This window comes from Capra hircus, chromosome 15 (genome assembly GCF_001704415.2).
Source record: "Capra hircus breed San Clemente chromosome 15, ASM170441v1, whole genome shotgun sequence".
NCBI lineage: Eukaryota > Metazoa > Chordata > Mammalia > Artiodactyla > Bovidae > Capra > Capra hircus.
In genome coordinates, this window is record NC_030822.1 from 14,414,610 (window position 1) to 14,433,892 (window position 19,283).

Genomic DNA, 19,283 nt, shown 5'->3' on the forward strand with positions numbered 1-19,283 from the left:
TCTCCTTGCAGTCCAAGGGACTCTCAAGAGTCTTCTCCAACACCACAGTTCAAAAGAATCAATTCTTCAGCACTCAGCCTTCTTCACAGTCCAACTCTCACATCCATACATGACCGAAGGAAAAACCATAGCCTTGACTAGACGGACCTTAGTTGGCAAAGTAATGTCTCTGCTATGGAATATACTATCTAGGTTGGTCATAACCTTTCTTCCATGGAGTAAGCGTCTTTTAGTTTCATGACTGTAGTCACCATCTGCAGTGATTTTACAGCCCTCCCCCAAAATAAAGTCTGACACTGTTTCCACTGTTTCCCCATCTATTTCCCATGCTGGACTAAAATATAGATAATCTTCTTCCTGACCACAGGACCCCAGCTTCTCTTTTCTTAGAACATTTACTTTAGAAAACTTACAGTTGTAAATTATTTCTCTCTCTCTCTCTGATATGTTTGTTTTTGTTTCTTTGAGATATATGAAAATCTTTTAAAAATGCTCTTGCCAGTTTTATGACCAGGAATGTCTTTTTCAAGGACCTAGGAGCAATTTCTTTGAAAGGTAATCATCAAGAAAGATTAAGATCTATATCGCCTACTCTCTGTTAAGGAATCTAATTTCAGGGGGTGCAAAGAAAAGAGAGAAAGGGGCAAAGAAAGAAAAGTGGCAAAGGAGCTGCTTGTTTTTTCCATAAACCTTAATCATAAAGATGAGATCTTTAGGCAACATGTAATTTAGCTCCTAATTTCTGTTTTTCTAAGTATACAAAAAACCTTACCTAACTTGATTCTTTGCCTGGATAAGAAGGAATAAGAATGAAGAATTGAGTAGTCAGAGGATGACTGACTCACTACCCCTGTGCGTGTTCAGTCACTTCAGTTGTGTCCGACTCTCTGTGACCCCATGGACTATAGCCTGCCAGGCTTCTCTGTCCATAGGGATTCTCAAGGCAAGAATACTGGGATGGGTTGCCATGCCCTCCTCCAGGGGATCTTCCAGACCCAGGGATCAAATCCAAGTCTCTTATGTCTCCTGCATTGGCAGTCAGCTTCTTTACCACTAGCACCACCTGGGAAGCCCCTTACTACCACTAGCTTCCCCTTAGTAAATTTTCAGGCAGACCACATGAGCAGGAGAACATCCAATTACAGTCAAACTGTGAGAGAAAGACAGCTTCCCATGACGCAATGGAAAAATGATGAAGAATCTGACCTCCTGCCTTAATAATCAACTGAGATTGTTTCCCCGTTAAAAATTGTCATGGTTGAGCAGAATCTTCGGAGTTGGTGTCAAATTAACAACAACAAAAAAAGCACAATGTGCGAATTACAAGTTGTTTTATTTGGGGCAAAACGAGGACTGCAGCCTGGGAGACAGTACCTCAGATAGCTCTGAAAAATTGATCCAGTGAGGCAGGGGGGAAGATCATATATATACATATATATATTTGCAGGAGTTTTCTGCTATTCACAGGGAGCAGTCATCACCAAGGATTTTAGTGCTTTCTAGATTTGAGGGGACACAGGAATCAGGCTTGTAAAAACAGCTCCTGAAAATATCTAACCATCTGGAGACCTGTTCTGCCAGCTTTTCCCAGAACAAGGAGTGTCTCATTTCTACTCTTCCCTCTCAACTTGTTTCAGGGGGTGTTGAAGATTAGCATCTGCAACAGCACCTGATTTAACTCTTGTAGCAGTAGATGGCAAGCGCCCAGGGCAAATGCCAATTTGTAGTTGACACTGGTCTTTGTTCATAAGTCCACCATCTCCCCAGATGGCTTGCTTTTCTGAATAAAGTAACCATCTTCTCTACCAAAGTTTACCCCTTGATTTATGGAGTATTGAGTGGTGAGCTGCCAAACCTGCATTTGGTTACACATGTATGCATCCATATTTTGCATCTTCACAATCAGAAATCTTTTGATTCTATTTGCAATGTACGAGTGAAAAGAAAGGATTTCTTTGGAAGAGAAAGATTTTTATCCACTAAACAGACTCAAGATCTACCCAGGAGTTTTCTGTTCATTTTTTTTTTTTTTCCTTATTTCTCTTGTTTGCTCTTTTGTTTCACTTGGTTGTCTTCTCTAATTTGGAATCCTAAAAGGGACCCAAACCCTCTTAACAAAGCTACAAACAGAAACTTGAGAACAGTTTGTTTGTTTTTAATAACGATTTTGGCACCAGTAGATGAGCTTTTATCATTTGTTTTTTGTAGTTATTTAATCATTTGCTTCATTGATGTTCCTTCCAGTTATTAGCATGCAAACACACAAAGCTGAGTAGGTGCTTTGTCTTTCTGCTCATAATTTCTTAGAGAGGGAGATCTAATTGAAATTTTATGCGTAAATGATCTTGGAGAGAGGGCAGTGGGCTTGAGGCAAGATCTTCATTCCCTGTCCTGGAATTGAACCTAGGTAGCCTGTATGAAGAGGAACTAAAAAGCCTATTGATGAAAGTGAAAGTGGAGAGTGAAAAAGTCGGCTTAAAGCTCAACATTCAGAAAATGAAGATCATGGCATCTGGTCCCATCACTTCATGGGAAATAGATGGGGAAACAGTGGAAACAGTGTCAGACTTCATTTTCTGGGGGCTCCAAAAGCACTGCAGATGGTGACTACAGTCATGAAATTAAAAGACGCTTACTCCATGGAAGAAAGGTTATGACCAACCTAGATAGTATATTCAAAAGCAGAGACACACACACACACACACACACACACACACACACACACACAAAGAGCAGAGACATTACTTTGCCAACAAAGGTTTGTCTAGTTAAGGCTATGGTTTTTCCTGTGGTCATGTATGGATGTGAGAGTTGGACTGTGAAGAAAGCTGAGTGCCGAAGAATTGATGCTTTTGAACTGTGGTGTTGGAGAGACTCTTGAGAGTCCCTTGGACTGCAAGGAGATCCAACCAGTCCATTCTGAAGGAGATCAGCCCTGGGATTCCTTTGGAGGGAATGATGCTAAAGCTGAAACTCCAGTACTTTGGCCACCTCATGCGAAGAGTAACTTATTGGAAAAGACTCTGATGCTGGGAGGGATTGGGGGCAGGAGGAGAAGGGGACGACAGAGGATGAGATGGCTGGATGGCATCACTGACTCAATGGACGCAGGTCTGGGTGAACTCCGGGAGTTGGTGATGGACAGGGAGGCCTGATGTGCTGTGTTTCATGGGGTCGCCAAGAGTTGGACACGACTGGGCGACTGAACTGAACTGAGCCTGTATGAAGTGAAGAAGAAAAGGCAACCCACTCCAGTATTCTTGCTTGGGAAATCCCATGGACAGAGGAGCCTGGTAGGTTGTAGTCCATGGGGTTGCAAGAGTCAAATATAACTTAGCAACTAAACAACCACCATTTTCAACCTATATGAAGACTAGGAATTCTAACCACTAGACCAACAAAAACTAGAGGTCAGAGGCAAATTTTCCCTGGTTCGTGCCTCTGTTTGAAAGCAGGATGTGTCAAGAAGCCAAAACTTGTAAAAGAAATTAAAGTGAAGTCGCTCAGTTGTGTCCGACTCTTTGCGACCCAATGGACTGTAGCCTACCAGGCTTCTCCCTCCATGGATTTCTCCAGGCAAGAGGACTGGAGTGGGTTGCCATTAGTGCAAAATTGATTGTTAGAGACACAACACAACAAATGGGAGAACACAGCGAGAAACAATTTTTTCAAGACAGAAGCCAGGCTGAGATACACATCTAGAAAAAAAGGGTGCGGGCGTCCTGCCTAGTGAGGAGGAGCACAGCAAAGAGGTGGTTAAATCATTTACATAGGATTGTTCTTCTGGCTCTTTATTTTGTTGTTGTTTAGTCACTAAGTTATGTCTGACTCTTTTGTGATCCCATGGACTTAGCCTACTATGGATTTCCCAGGCAAAAATACTGGAGTAGGTTGCCATTTCCTTCTTCAGGGCATCTTCCTGACCCAGAATGGAACCCGTTCTCTGCTTGGCAGGTGGATTCTTTACCACTGAGCCACCTGGGAAGTTGCTCTTTGTTTTGACCAATTATCTTTTCCCACACATAACCTTCCAGAAGACTCTTCCTGACTGGTGTGTGAAAATGTTTTTTTCCAAGATGGATTCCAACTCAGAGGCCTATCGGAGGCCTTGGCATCACTGATTTTGGGGTGGTGCCCCCTCCATTTTGACCCCCAAGGAGTCTTTCTGCATATGTACAGTGGCTCCCTTGCCCCAGCGATGGAAAATATGTGACCTCTTGTTCTTTTACTCAAACAGGGTTTAGTCCCTCTCTGCTCTGTCATAACTATTATCTTAAAGTGTCCAGAGGAAGTAGAGACTAGCTTTGCCCTATTCTTGTTATTATTTCCATCTTGAAGTACAAACAAGTGGCTAGTTGTAAATGCCTAACCTGGAGCCCCCTGGAGAAGGGCATGGCACCCCACTCCAGTATTCTTGCCTGGAAAATTCCATGGACTGGTGGCCTGCATTCTATAAGGTCACAGAGAGATGGATATGACTGAGCAAATAAGCACCACACAGCACAGCCCAACCTAGAGCTCATCTATCTTCTGCCTCACAGCTTGTTAATGGACCAGGACTATGCTGCCCCCAAATGTCAGCTGCCTGACCCTATGGCAATTCATACTGATTTAGGAAGAGGCAAAGTGACTGATATTTTTGATACAACCAGAAAATTAGATTTTAGATATATATATTAGAGTCTAAGCCTTACCTCTAGGGTTTATAGTCTGGACTATCACAATATACCATCAGTTGTCAAAATGGCAGGTAAACTTTCCTAGAAAAGTAATGAGCATTGCTATAGGGGATGTGGCAGGCATCAAAGAGGTGTACAAAATGAGAGTACTCCCCAGGTAGGCTTTGGGTGGAGAGTAAATAAATATTTAATTTGATAAATTATGGCACAATCACCATGACATTAATTCTAGGATAATAAACAAATCCGTTCCAAAACCATTGAAAAATAAAATATTGCCTGCCGTATTAGTAAACAAAAGCTGTCGCAGTATCGGCAATTGCACCCCCATTCCCACAATGGTGATCTCTGAGGTGACTCAGGAGGCAAAGGCTACCTGCCATCGAGCAGTCATCAGATGGCAGCCACTCTTTGAGGTGCAGCTTGAGGAAACTCTGGATGTGAAAACACAGGACCTTGGCCCCAGATAGCTGGCACATCATAATTTCAGTGAGCCCAGATTTTGGCAGCTTCCTATACAAAGAAAAGTGTTAAATCCCTTAACTTGAGATATGTGGTTATCTTTTTATTAACTGTATAGACCATGGGGTCTCAAAGAGTCAGACACAACTGAGCGACTTTCACTTTCACTTTTTATTAACAGTAATTATTTTCTGGTACCAGGTGTTGCTGCAAAAACTCCTTTATATCATGGTGTCCCCATTGCTCTTCAGAGCAGTTTTCTCAGGGTTACTTAAGATGCTGCCTCCTGGACTTGAAGTCCTAGGAATGTACACCAAATAAAACATCATTCTCAACTTTTAAGCTGTGATTTTTTTTTTTAATTCAACACTTAAACTACCGCACAATTGCAATCATCTCATACGCTAGTAAAGTAATGCTCAAAATTCTCCAAACCAGGCTTCAGCAATACGTGAACCATGAACTTGCAGATGTTCAAGCTGGTTTTAGAAAAGGCAAAAGAATCAGAGATCAAATTGCCAACATCTGCTGGATCATCAGTAAAGCAAGAGAGTTCCAGAAAAACATCTATTTCTGCTTTATTGACTATGCCAAAGCCTTTGACGGTGGATCACAGCAAACAGTGGAAGATTCTGAAAGAGATGGGAATACCAGACCACCTGACCTGCCTCTTGAGAAACCTATATGCAGGTCAGGAAGCAACAGTTAGAACTGGACATGGAAAAACAGACTGGTTCCAAATAGGAAAAGGAGTACATCAAGTCTGTATATTGTCACCCTGCTTATTTAACTTATATGCAGAGTACATCATGAGAAACGCTGGGCTGGAAGAAGTACAAGCTGGAATCAAGATTGCTGCGAGCAATATCAATAACCTCAGATATGCAGATGACACTGCCCTTATGGCAGAAAGTGAAAAAGAACTAAAAAGCCTCTTGATGAAAGTGAAAGAGGAGAGTGAAAAAGTTGGCTAAAGCTCAACATTCAGAAAACGAAGATTATGGCATCTGGTCCCATCACTTCATGGGAAATAGATGGAGAAACAGTGGAAACAGTGTCAGACTTTATTTTGGGGGGCTCCAAAATCACTGTAGATATTTATTTCAGCCATGAAATTAAAAGATGCTTACTTATTGGAAGAAAAGTTATGACCAGCCTAGACAGCATATTAAAAAGCAGAGATATTACTCTGCCAACAAAGGTCCATCTAGTCATGGCTATGGTTTTTCCAGTGGTTATGTATGGATATGAGAGTTGGACTGTAAAGAAAGCTGAGAGGGAGATCCAACCAGTCCATTCTAAAGGAGATCAGTCCTGGGTATTCATAGGAAGGACTGATGTTGAAGCTGAAACTCCAATATTTTGGCCACCTGATGAGAAGAGCTGACTCATTGGAAAAGACCGTGATGCTGGGAGGGATTTAGGACATGAGAAGGGGATGGCAGAGGATAAGATGGTTGGATGGCATCAGCGACTCAATGGACATGAATTTGGGTGAACTCCGGGAGTTGGTGATGGACAGGAGGCCTGGTGTGCTGCAGTTCATGGGGTCTCAAAGAGTCGGACATGACTGAGCAACTGAACTGAACTGAACTGAACTGAAAATGAGACAAAGTTCTACAGTCATCCTATTAATGCCAGCTATTTCAAAATGTTAAGAAAGACTCAAAGAATTAAATAATAGATTTTGATAGGAAAATCTATTTTGATAGCCACCTAATGTAAATCAGGTGTCTGAGTGGCAAAGAATCTACCTCCAAGCAAGAGATGTGAGTTCAATCCCTGGGTTGAGGAGATAGCCTGGAGAAGGAAATGGAAACCCACTCCCATATTCTTTCCTGGGAAATCCTAAGGAGAGAGGAGCCTGGCAGGCTGAAGTCCATGGGGTCACAATAGGGTCAGATGAGACGTAGCGACTGTACAACAAAGTAAATCTACCACCTCATGTGCATTCAATGGTGATTCCCTAATTGAAGGGTGAAAAGGGAAATGTCAGTGGGATCTGTGAAACAGATGAACACTTCTGGACTAACCAATCAAGAAGAATCGAAACACAAAGCCCATTCACTCAGAAAAAGAGTCTAATGAGGTTAAGGATTACAGAATCTCCTATGCAGATTCAGGTTATGTGGAACTTCTGCCTCAAAAATGAGAGAACTAAAACACACATTTAAAAAAAATGAAAAATTTTTGAGACCTAGCAATTACATCTTGTGGATTCCTTTTTACTTGTAAAAAAAGAAGCACAATAAAAGTATGAAAAAAATGCTCATTGTAGAATCATTTTTAATAAGTAAAAGCTTTAAATTACCTGAATGTTCAATAATAGAAGAATAATTATGTAAATAAAGGATTTAGTTATAATAAAATGAATACTAAGCAGATATTCAAAATCATGTTTAAAAAAATGACACAAAAATACTCATCATATAATTTTAGGGGACAAAAGCAGTGGGCAAAATGCAATTTATGCTGTTAGCATGAGTGTATGATATCATGTAAATATACATGTAGGCAACATTAAAATTTGTGTTAAAATAAAAATGTTACCCTCTTTGTGTTCACAGATTATATGTTTTTTCCCTCACATGTTTCCTCATGTTTGTAAACTCTTTGTACTAAGAAAATACTGCTTTTATTATTAAAAAGAAGAAATCTAAAAAAAAAATAACTACAAAGTGTCAAAGCTAAGATTTTGCTCTACTTGTAAAATTAAACTGTTAGTCTGTCACAGATTCATAGATGCTATAGGAAGACAGGATTTTGTGTCAGAAGCAAGGACCTTATTATGCCTGACACAGCGGGCAATGAGTTTCTCATTCACATTGAGTTTCTCGCCCCACCGTGTTCCACAGTAGTAAGGCAGAGAATGCTGTGTGTAGACAGGAGCCCACGGATTCAGTTTAGAAATATGGAAGCTTTGGAGCTTCTAGGAAATCATCTCAACCTTTGCCCTTTAGGGAGACAATATCATAACCTTCAGGAACAAATCTGCCCTCTGCCTCAGAGGGAGACACTATCTCTTATCTTCCAAAGCTGTTAGCTATGAAAACATCCTTCAAAAGATAGTTTGGAACATATGTAAAATATACTATATATAACAGCTTAATACTATATAATAGTTTAATACTATATATATAGAAAGAGAGAGAGAAAAGAGAAAGAGTAAATTTAAACTATGTCAGAACTACTGATGACAGATATTTTTAGGAACTAATAATATTGTCTCTGTGTTTAAATGCACAGTTTAGTAGATGTAATTAGATAAATATACCATTGAATATATATATATATATGTGTGTGTGTGTGTATATAATGTATATATATTACTATTATACATTTTATATATATAAATGTATAAATAAATACATACACATATATATTCCTCTAATATGTGCCTGTTAGCCTTTGCCTCCACTCCATAGCATGTAAAGGTAGCAATTTTCAAAATATTGATAATCAGTCTTATGAAATGATTTGATCATTTTACTTTGTTATATTAGGCTTTCAAAGTGATTTATTTGTAGTATCAAGTCAACTGTTACTTGATTGTGATTTGTTTTGTCTTTTAATGCTCTTGTCCATTGCTAAATAAAGCATTTATAAGTTTCCTAAAAAACATTTTCCTATAACAATATTTTAGTTTTCTGGCCCTTTGCAGAACCCATAGTCATCTTCAGAAGGACTCAGAAGTAGTTATATGTATGATTCAGAAACACTTCTAAAGGAGGTAGTTGGATAACCACAGGAGTCAAGTTCACCTTGAAATGGACTCTGGAGGAGTTATAACTCTCCGTCACAAAGAAAATAACACCAGGGCATCATTGCAGCTGCCCCCAAACTGTGTGATACACTTACAAGACACAGTGCCACATGGTGAGAATGGGAGCTTTCAGAACTGTGAGGGTTGCTGATAAAAGAAAGTTGATGGCGCTGGGGAAAGGATGTGTTTTCAAAGTAAGTAGACATGAGCAGTGCAAATTATACCTTAGAGGATCTAGAGTCCAAAAAGAGTCCTAACCTAACTGTAAGTAAGGAGACAGAAAGTAGTTTCAGCAGCTATTTTTAAACATATTTTTAGATTAATGTAAAAATCAGGAAACAACTGTTTGTTATAGTTAGCATTTCTGGAGTCCAGAAAGCAAAACTTCAATATTCTTTTATTTAGAAGACATCTTTCCAGCCCTCAAATTATGGTTGAGAATGTATTAGGAAACAAGTATATGATTCTTCTTCGAAATCATGTTTGCATTTGGTACTGCAAAAGTAAGACTTGTAGAGAGATAGATGAAACCACTGTAGTGCAGTGAATATGCTCTAACTTTAGCATGTGTGTGTGTTAAGTCACTGTAGCCCTGTCCCAACTCTTTGTGACACTATGGACTGTAGCTTGCCAGGCTCCTCTGTCCATGGGATTCTCCAGGCCAGAATAGTTGAGTGGATTGCCATGCCATCTTCCAGAGGATCTTCCCTCCAGACAATCTTTCTGACCCAGGGACCCACATGTCTTATGTTTCCTGCATTGACAGGCAGGTTCTTTACCATTAACGCCACCTAGGAAGCCTAAAGCATCTGCTGCAGTGTGGGAGGCCTGGGTTCGATTCCTGGGTCATGAAGACCCCTGGAGAAGGAAATGGCAACCTACTCCAGTATTCTTGCCTGGAGAATCCCATGGATGGAGGAGCCTGGTGGGCTATAGTCCACAGGGTCGCAAAGAGTCGGACACAACTGAGAGACTTCACTTTCACTTTCAGGAAGCCCAGATAATAGAGTATACATTTTCTATCTCAATATCCCCTCAGCTGTGTCAATCTTCAGACCTCTAAAAATGAGGCATCTGCACATTCCTTAGAATACTCTGTTTATTCTCTACATTATAATTGTTTATAAATATGCGTTCAGATAGTGGAATCAGTATAGACTTTTTTTTCCCCCTGAAATTGACCAGGGCAGTGCTTTGTATGAAATGTTCAATAAACAGTTATTCAGTGGATAAATGCTAAGCAAGCACTTATAGTTGGAAGGGAAAGGAAAAAGATTTAAGGTAAATGTCATAGGATCAATTTGGCTAGAAAATTCCCAATAAATCACAAATCATTTAGTCTTTACTTCCATGCTAATTTAATAGCATGCTTTACTCACACTGGAAACTTCCAAACTTGGCTGAAAATCTTGGGCAACTGAAACCATATATTTGAATAAGAAATCTTGTCACTTATTCAAATTGACCCATCTGTTTTATTTGATCATCTCTCTTTTGAAGTCAAAACAAAATATTATGTAAATATCTAAGCAGCTTTTAAAACAAACATGGGTGATTGCTTTCTAATGACATCTCAGTTACTAAATTTATGTTTATTAACATTTTAATATTATCAGAAATAGCTGTATTCTTTGGGAATATGAAACCATACTGTAAAGAATTTCAAATTACCAAATAAATGCTTACTATTTCCATTGCCATATGTTTATTCATTGACAATCTCATCAGTTCCTTCTTATTTTAAACTCAATGGCAGAAACTCAATTTTTAAAAAATTAAATTAAAAACATCACGAAATTCAAAGATATATAATCTTTTGGGAAGAAAGGCTAATTCCCACATCTTTCTTTCAGGAATTTTGTCATGCAACTTTTTTTCTCCATGGTTTTTTTTTAGTTTTTTCCTAAAAATAATCCTCTTTCTTAGAACAAATTTTCATTATGAAAACTCAACTATATTTACATAAAACTTTGTTTTTGCCAGTCACATGAAAATGGGATCTTTTTCTGCCTAAGTGTGCTTTAGGTACAACTGCTTGTTCTGAAAAGGAGCCACCGAGTGCAGTGAAGAACAGGGCAGGGTCAGTTGGAGGCTATAACTACAGAGAATCAGACAAAGTTCTTCAATCAGGATGAATCATAAAATACCAGACAAGAGTACAGAGTAATATTCAGAAGGCAGAATTTTGAACACAAGCCAATATGTCTCCAGGTAATTTATAAGCCTCTAGAATCTACAAATTCAGCCAAGGTCAAGGGGAAATAGTTGTCTACATTAACTGTGATTCTCTGGATGCAAGTAACTGAACCAATTTAATCAAGGGAAAACAAGAGAAATTGATTTTAAGGATACAGAGGCTGACTCTTGGTATTCAACAATAATATGCAATAAAATCTCAGCAAAGGACTGAAAATTAGAACTGGGAAGTTGCAGGAATCTTCTGGTCTGCCCCTGCCTCTCTCTGAAACATTTTCGAAGTTTCTTTCAGAATATGTATTCTCCTGTTCATCCTTTTATACAGAGTAGGTAAAAGACTACCCACCTTCCCTCAAGAAACTACACAAAACTAAATTAGAATTTCTTCATCCTAATTCCAGTTAGCCAAGAATGGTAATCTCATTACCATTAATGAGCCAGTTTAAGTCAGGTGTCAACACTAAGCTTATTCAACCATGCCTGATAGGAGACCAGTTAACGTAAGAAAATCGGAAGGTGGGGCATGCAAGTGGAAATGAAACTACTCAAGTGTTTACTCTGAAGTCTTAGAGTTCACATAAGTACATAATTCAGTGTGGAAGATATCATCAAACTATGTGGGTAGGAATAAAAGCTTCTGTTTGAAAATTTAGAAATGAACATAAGCATTAAAAAACAACCAATGACTGAGAAATTATTTTTTAGAAATTCTGAAACAAAAGTGCAAGCTTTGTATAAAATGAAGGTACAAGGTTGTTAATCGCATCTTGTTTACAAGAGCAAAAACAAGAAGAGCCAAACTGGGCTTTTAAAAATGGTGATATATTCAGAGAGTGCTGGGATTAAAATGATACTGAAAGCTCAATATAATGTGAGGATTATTAGTCATTTCAGTAAGAAAAATAAAGTAAGTTTAGAAAATATTTATAATGCCTTCCATGACCCCTGATTGAAAAATGTCTCATTTACGTCTCTGACTTAAAATGTCTCATATAAGTCATATCTGACTCTTTGTGACACCATGGGCTGCAGCATGCCAGGCCTCCCTGTCCCTCACCATCCCCTGAAGGTTGTCCAAGTTCATGTCCATTGCTTCTGTGATGCCATCCAGCCATCTCATCCTCTGAAACCTTCTTTTCCTTTTGCCTTCAATCTTTCCCAGCTACCAGGGACTTTTCCAATGAGTCAGCTGTTCACATCAAATTATCAAAATACCAGAGTTTCAGCTTTAGCAACAGTCCTTCCAATGAATATTCAGGGTTGATTTCTCTTAAGATTGGCTAGTTTTATTTCCTTGCTGTCCATGGAACTCTCAGGAGTCTTCTCTAGCACCACTGTTCAAGGGCATTTGGTGTTCCACCTTCTTTACAGTCCAGCTCTCACAACCACACATGATCACTGGGAAGACCATAACCTTGAATATATGGACTTTTGTTAGCAGAGTAATGTCTAAAGAAACTCTAAAAGTTCGATCTCTTGAATAATAAACCTGATTAATTAGTTTTTATTTTTTTATTGCAGGAAGGCCTAATACATACCGGAGCACTTCAAAACCATAAATCATATCCCTCATTTAGTCATTGATAGGCAGTTGTTTTAGGAAAAAGTTATATTTGCTTAAACTATATGTAAATTCCTTTGCTTTTTATGAATTAGCCATTGCGTATAAATCAGTTAGTCTGAAAGGTCCAAACTTTTTTCAGGTCAGTATATCTTTATGGCAAGAGTATGCAAACTAAATTTGATTCTAAAATTTTGAAATGCAAATTGACTTAAAGCATAAGCATTTTAGCAGTTCTGTGATCAAGAAAATGTTTCTTAGGACACAAAAACTAAAGTCAGAGAACTGAAGATTGTATGTTTATTGGGGAGGGTGAGCAGGATACTGAGGCAAAAGCAAGAACCTATGCAAAGTTCCAGAGAAATAAATATATAGAAATAAAATTGATGTTTAAACCCAAAGTATAACAAATCCATTATCTCATACCAATATAAATATTGATAGTGGCCACAGGACTGGAAAAGTTCAATTTTCATTCCAATTCCAGAGAAATGCAATGTCAAAGAATGCTCAAACTACAGCACAATTGCACTCATCTCACGCATTAGTAAAATAATGCTCAAAATTCTCCAAGCCAGGCTTCAGCAATGCGGGAACCGTGAACTTCCTGATGTTCAAGCTGGTTTTAGAAAAGGCAAAAGAATCAGAGATCAAATTGCCAACATCCACTGGATCATGGAAAAAGCAAGACAGCTCCAGAAAAACATTTATTTCTGCTTTATTGACTATGCCAAAGCCTTTGACTGTGTGGATCACAATAAAATGTGGAAAATTCTGAAAGAGATGGGAATACCAGACCACCTGACCTGCCTCTTGAGAAACCTATATGCAGGTCAGGAAGCAATAGTTAGAACTGGACATGGAACAACAGACTGGTTCCAAATAGGAAAAGGAGTACGTCAAGGCTATATACTGTCACCCTGCTTATTTAACTTATATGCAGAGTACTTCATGAGAAACGCTGCGCTGGATGAAGCACAAGCTGGAATCAAGATTGCTGGGAGAAATATCAATAACCTCAGATATGCAGATAACACCACTCTTATAGCAGAAAGTAAAGAAGAACTAAAGAGCCTCTTGATGAAAGTGAAAGAGGAGAGTGAAAAAGTTGGCTTAAAGTTCAACATTCAGGAAAGTAAGATCATGACATCTGGTCCCATCACTTCATGGCAAATAGATGGGGAAACAGTGGCTGACTTTATTTTTGGGGGGCTCCAAAATCACTGCAGATGGTGACTGCAGCCATGAAATTAAAAGACGCTTATTCCTTGGAAGGAAAGGTATGACTAACCTACACAGCATATTAAAAAGCAGAGACATTACTTTGCCAACAAAGGTCCATCTAGTCAAGGCTATGGTTTTTCCTGTTGTCTTGTATGGATGTGAGAGGTCCAACTGTGAAGAAAGTCCAATGTGAAGAAAGCTGAGCGCCAAAGAATTGATGCTTTTGAATTGTGTTGAAGAAGACACTTGAGAATCTCTTGGACTGCAAAGAGATCCATCCAGCACATCCTAAAGGAAATCAGTCCTGGGTGTTCATTGGAAGGACTGATATTGAAGCTGAAATTCCAATACTTTGGCCACCTGAGGTGAAGAGCCGACTCATTTGAAAATATCCTGATTTGGGAATGACGGAGGGCTGGAGGAGATGGGGATGACAGAGGATGAGATGGTTAGATGACATCATGGACTCAATGGACATGAGTTTGGGTAAACTCTGGGAGTTGGTGATGGACAGGGAGGCCTGGTGTGCTGCAGTTCATGGGGTTGCAAAGAGTAGAACACGACTGAGTGACTGAACTGAACTGAATATAAATAAAGGATTGAATGCATGAATAAATGAAAGAATGAGTGAAAAAAAAAGAAGAGACTAATCTATGTATATAAAAGGGAATCCTCCTACATTGTTGGTGGGAATGTGAATTTTTGTAGCCACTATGAAAACTGCAGGGAGGTTTCTCATAAAACTAAAAACAGTTTCCAGACAAAACTGGAATTCAAAAAAATGCATGCACCCGTATGTTCACAGTGGCACTCTCCATAATAGCCAATCATATAAATAACCAAAATGTCCATCAATAGATAAATGGATAAAGAAGATGTGGTACATATATACAATGGAATAGTACTTAGCCATAAAAAGAATGAAATAATGTCATCTGCAGCAACATAGATAGACCTAGTGATTATCACACTAAGTGAAGTAATTCAGAAAGATAAAGACAGACTATCCATCACTTGAGTGTGGGTTACCTCCTTCCAAAGACTACAGCAAGTAAATGAAAGAAAATCAAACTAGAGACTAACTTTCTTTAGTAAATAAACATGGCACACACCATCTCAAGTCAGGTGAACAAGATTAACGTCAGCAAGGATAAGTCATATTGATAGTATGTACACTAGATATGATATGAAGAAAATGGTACTTACCTGATAGTTTTGCTCCAAAACACCCAGAGCCTCAGATTAACAATCAGAAACAAGATAAAACAAACCCAGACTGACATTCCACAAAATATCTTAGTACTCCTCAGAACTTTCAAGGAAAGTCTGACAAACACTCTCAGTCAATAGGATTCTATAGAGAGACATGACTATTGAAGGAATATGAAATCTTGAATGGGATACTGAAAAAAGAAGAGTGGCATCAGAGAATAGCACGGGAAATCTAAAAACACAGATTTTTGTTGATGATAATGTGTCAATATCGGTTCATTAATTGTGACAAATATACCATACTAATGGATGACGTTAAATAATAGAGACTGTGTGTAGAGTATGAGAGAATTATTTCTACTTTTTTCATAAAGATTCTATAAATCTAAAAGAGTTCTAAAAATTTTAAATGTTATGTTAAAAATGGCTTTTAAGAAAAACTAAAAGAAGGAAAGTGTGGGACTGCTGCATATAAGACTGAAAAACTGCAACATAAACAGAAACGTTTATTCCAAAACTAGAAGACTCTTGAGAGTCCCTTGGACTGCAAGAACATCAAACCAGTCAATCTTAAAGGAAGTTAACCCTGAATATTCATTGGAAGTACTGATGCTGAAATTCCAATACTTTGGCCACCTGATGCAAACAGCTGACTCATTGGAAAAGACTCTGATGCTGGGAAAGATTGAGGGCAGGAGGAGAAGTGGACAGGAGAGGATGAATGGTTGAATGGCATCATTGACTTAATGGACATGAATTTGAGCAAACTCAGGGAGATAGTGAAGGACAGAGAAGCCTGGCATCGCAAAGAGTCAGACATGATCGAGCGATTGAACAACTAGCGTTACAGGCAGATTTTCAACTGCTTTGGCTGTTGGCACCCAAATCTCCACATAGTTCAACTGTATTTTGAAACTCTTGATTTATCTATATTTCCCTAGAGCTCTGTCAGTTGATGCTTTATGTTAACGAAATTTTGTAATGTGTGTTTATTTTTTCTATTTTTTAATTAAAGGATAATTGCTTTACAGAATTTTGTTGTTTTCTATCAAATCACAACATGAATCACTATAGGTATATATATATATATATATATCCCCTCTCCCTTGAGCCTCCCTCCCATCTCACTCCCCATCCCGCTCCTCTGTATTGATACAGAGCTCCTGTTTGAGTTTCCTGAGTCATAGAACAAATTCTATGATTTTGGCTCTCTCTTTTACATATGGTAATGTAAGTTTCCATGTTACTCTTTCCATACATCTCATCCTCTTCTCCCCTCTCCCATGTCCATAAGTCTATTCTCTATGTTGGCTTCTCCATTGCTGCCCTGTAAATAAATTCTTCAGTACCATTTTTCTAGATTCCATATATATGCATTAGAATATGATATTTATCTTTCTCTTTCTGATTCACTTCACTCTGTATAATAGGTTCTAGGTTCATCCACCACATTACAACTGACTCAAATGCATTCCTTTTTATGGCTGAGTAATTATCCCACTGTGTACATGTACCACAACTTCCTATCCATTCATCTGTTGATGGACATCTAAGTTGCTTCCATGTTCTAGCTATTGTAAATAGTGCTGCAGTGAACAGTGGGATACATATGTCTTTTTCAATTTTGGTTTCCTCAGGGCATATGCCTAAGAGTGGGATTGCTGTGCCATATGGCAGTTTTATTCCTAGTTTTTTTAAGGAATTTCCATATCGTCTTCCATAGTAGCTGTATCAATTTACATTCCCACCAACAGGACAAGAGTGTTCCCTTTTCTCCACACCCTCTCCAGCATTTGTTGTTTGTAGACGTTTTGATGGTCATCATTCTGACCAGTGTGAGGTGATATCTCATTGTAGTTTTGATTTGCATTTCTCTAATAATGAACAATGTTGAGTATGTGTTTGTTAGCCATCTGTATGTCTTCTTTGGGGAAATGTCTGTTTAGGTTTTTCTTTTTTTTCCCCAATTTTTGATTTTTTTTTCATTGAATTGTATGATGTTTTAAAAAGTTGTTTTATTAGCAACTTTCAAAGGGTTAATCTCCAAAATATACAAGCAGCTCATACAACTCAATGAAAAACAAAAAAAATCAAAAAGTGGGAAGAAGACCTAAAGAGATATTTCTCCAAAGAAGACATACAGATGGCTAAAAAACACATACTCTACCATTCTGAGGGTTGTCTTTTAACCTTGCTTATAGTTTCCTCTGCTGTGCAAAAGCTTTTAAATTTAATCAGGTCCCACTTGTTCACTTTTGTTTTTATTTCCATTACTCTAGGAGGTGGATCATAGAGGATCTTGCTTTGATTTATATCATAGAGTGTTCTGTCTATGTTTTCCTCTAAGAGTGTTGTAATTTCTGGTCTTAATGTCTTTGTGTCTTTAATCCATTTTTAGTTTATCTTTGTGTATGGTGTTAGGAAGTGTTCTCGTTTCATTCTTTTATATGTAGCTGTCCAGTTTTCACAGCACCATTTATAAAAGAGGCTGTCTTTGACCCATTGTATATTCTTGCCTCCTTTGTCAAAAATAAGATACCCATAGGTGCATGGGTTTATTTCTGGGCTTTTTAACTTGTTCCCTTGGTCTATATTTCTGTCTTTGTGCCAGTACCATACTGTCTTGATGACTGTAGCTTTGTAGTATAATCTGAAGTCAGGAAGGTTAATTCCTCCAACTCCATTCTTCTTGTTCAAGACTGCTTTAGGTATTTTGGTCTTTTGTGCTTCCATATGAATTGTGAAATTTTTTGTACTAGTTCTGTGAAAATTGCCATTGGTAATTTGATAGGGATTGCATTGAATCTGTGGATTGCATTTAGTAGTATACTCATTTTCACGATATTGATTCTTCCTACCCAGGAACATGGAATATCTCTCCATCTCTTTAAATCATTTTTGATTTCTTTCATTAGTGTCTTATAATTTTCTATGTACAATTCTTTTGTCTCCTTAGGTAACTTTATTCCTAGATATTTATTTTTTTTGTTTCAGTGGTGAATGGAATTGATTCCTTAATTTCCTTCTGAATTTTCATTGTTAGTATATAGAAATGCAAGTATTTTCTGTGTATTGATTTTGTATTCTGCAAATTTGCTAAAGTCACTGATTAGCTGTAGTGATTATTTGAAACTATCTTTAGAGTTTTCTATATACAATATCATGCCATCTACAAACAGTGAGACGTTTACTTCTTCTTTTCCAATCTGGATTCCTTTTATTTCTTTTTCTTCTATATATATTTCATAGACACAGAGTCCTTAGTTGATCATATGGATTTAATCTGCAGCTTGTTCAGCTGGTGGGAGGGTTTTGGGTCTTCTTCCTTAGCCACACTGCCCCTGGGTTTCAATTGTGGTTTTATTTCCACCTCTGCATGTGTGTCATCCACTGGGGTTTGCTCCTGAGGTTGCCCTAGAGGACTTGGGTTTGCCCCTGTGAGGGCCAGCTGTGGAGGTCATGCAGCTGCTGGATTACATGGGTTGTGGCAGCTCCAGGTACTCAAGGGAGTTGGTAGATAGGGCGGCAGGAAATATAGTGCTCTAGAAGGATATGGCAACCAGTATTGACCAATATGTTCCAGTGTTCTTGCCTTAAGAATCCCCCTTCCCTGACAGAAGCCTGGCAAGCCACAGTCTACAGGGTCGCAAAGAGTCGGACACTACCAAAGCGACCCTTTGCACGTAGACGCAAGACATGTTTTTGCCTGTGGCAGCTCTGCCCCAGTGAGAGTTGAGTGTGAAGGTGGTGCAGCTGCTTGGCTTGCAGGGACCCCGGTGGCACCAAGTGTGCAGGGACATGTACTGCCTCTGCCTCAGGAGTTATGGCCTTATCAGAGTCTTTTTTTGAGCATCTCATAGATGGCAATCAGAAGGCCTCTTTGGCCAGTCTTTCTCTATAGCTCAACCCGCTCAGGCACTTAGAGGGCTCCCTTGCCTGGGGTCCTTCTCTGTTGTTCAGTGCAGCAGGCACAAAGAAGGGCCCCCCTGGCTGGGGTCCTACTCCGTAGAATCAGCACATCAAGCACCTAAAGGGGAACCCTGGGTGGGCTCCTTCTCTGTAGTGCAACGCATCAGGTGTTTGATGGGCCAGGCTATCTCTTGTTCAGCTGCCAATGATGGTGTGTGGGGAGAGAGAGGCTAAGGTGATGGCTCCATCCCCTATGTGGGGCTCAGCAGTATCACCT

At 38.9% G+C, this 19,283-nt stretch overlaps 1 pseudogene; it reads left to right on the top strand.

Moving 5' to 3' along the window:
* Nucleotides 1-19,283, top strand: part of LOC102185199 — a 77,360-nt pseudogene that overhangs the window by 648 nt on the left and 57,429 nt on the right.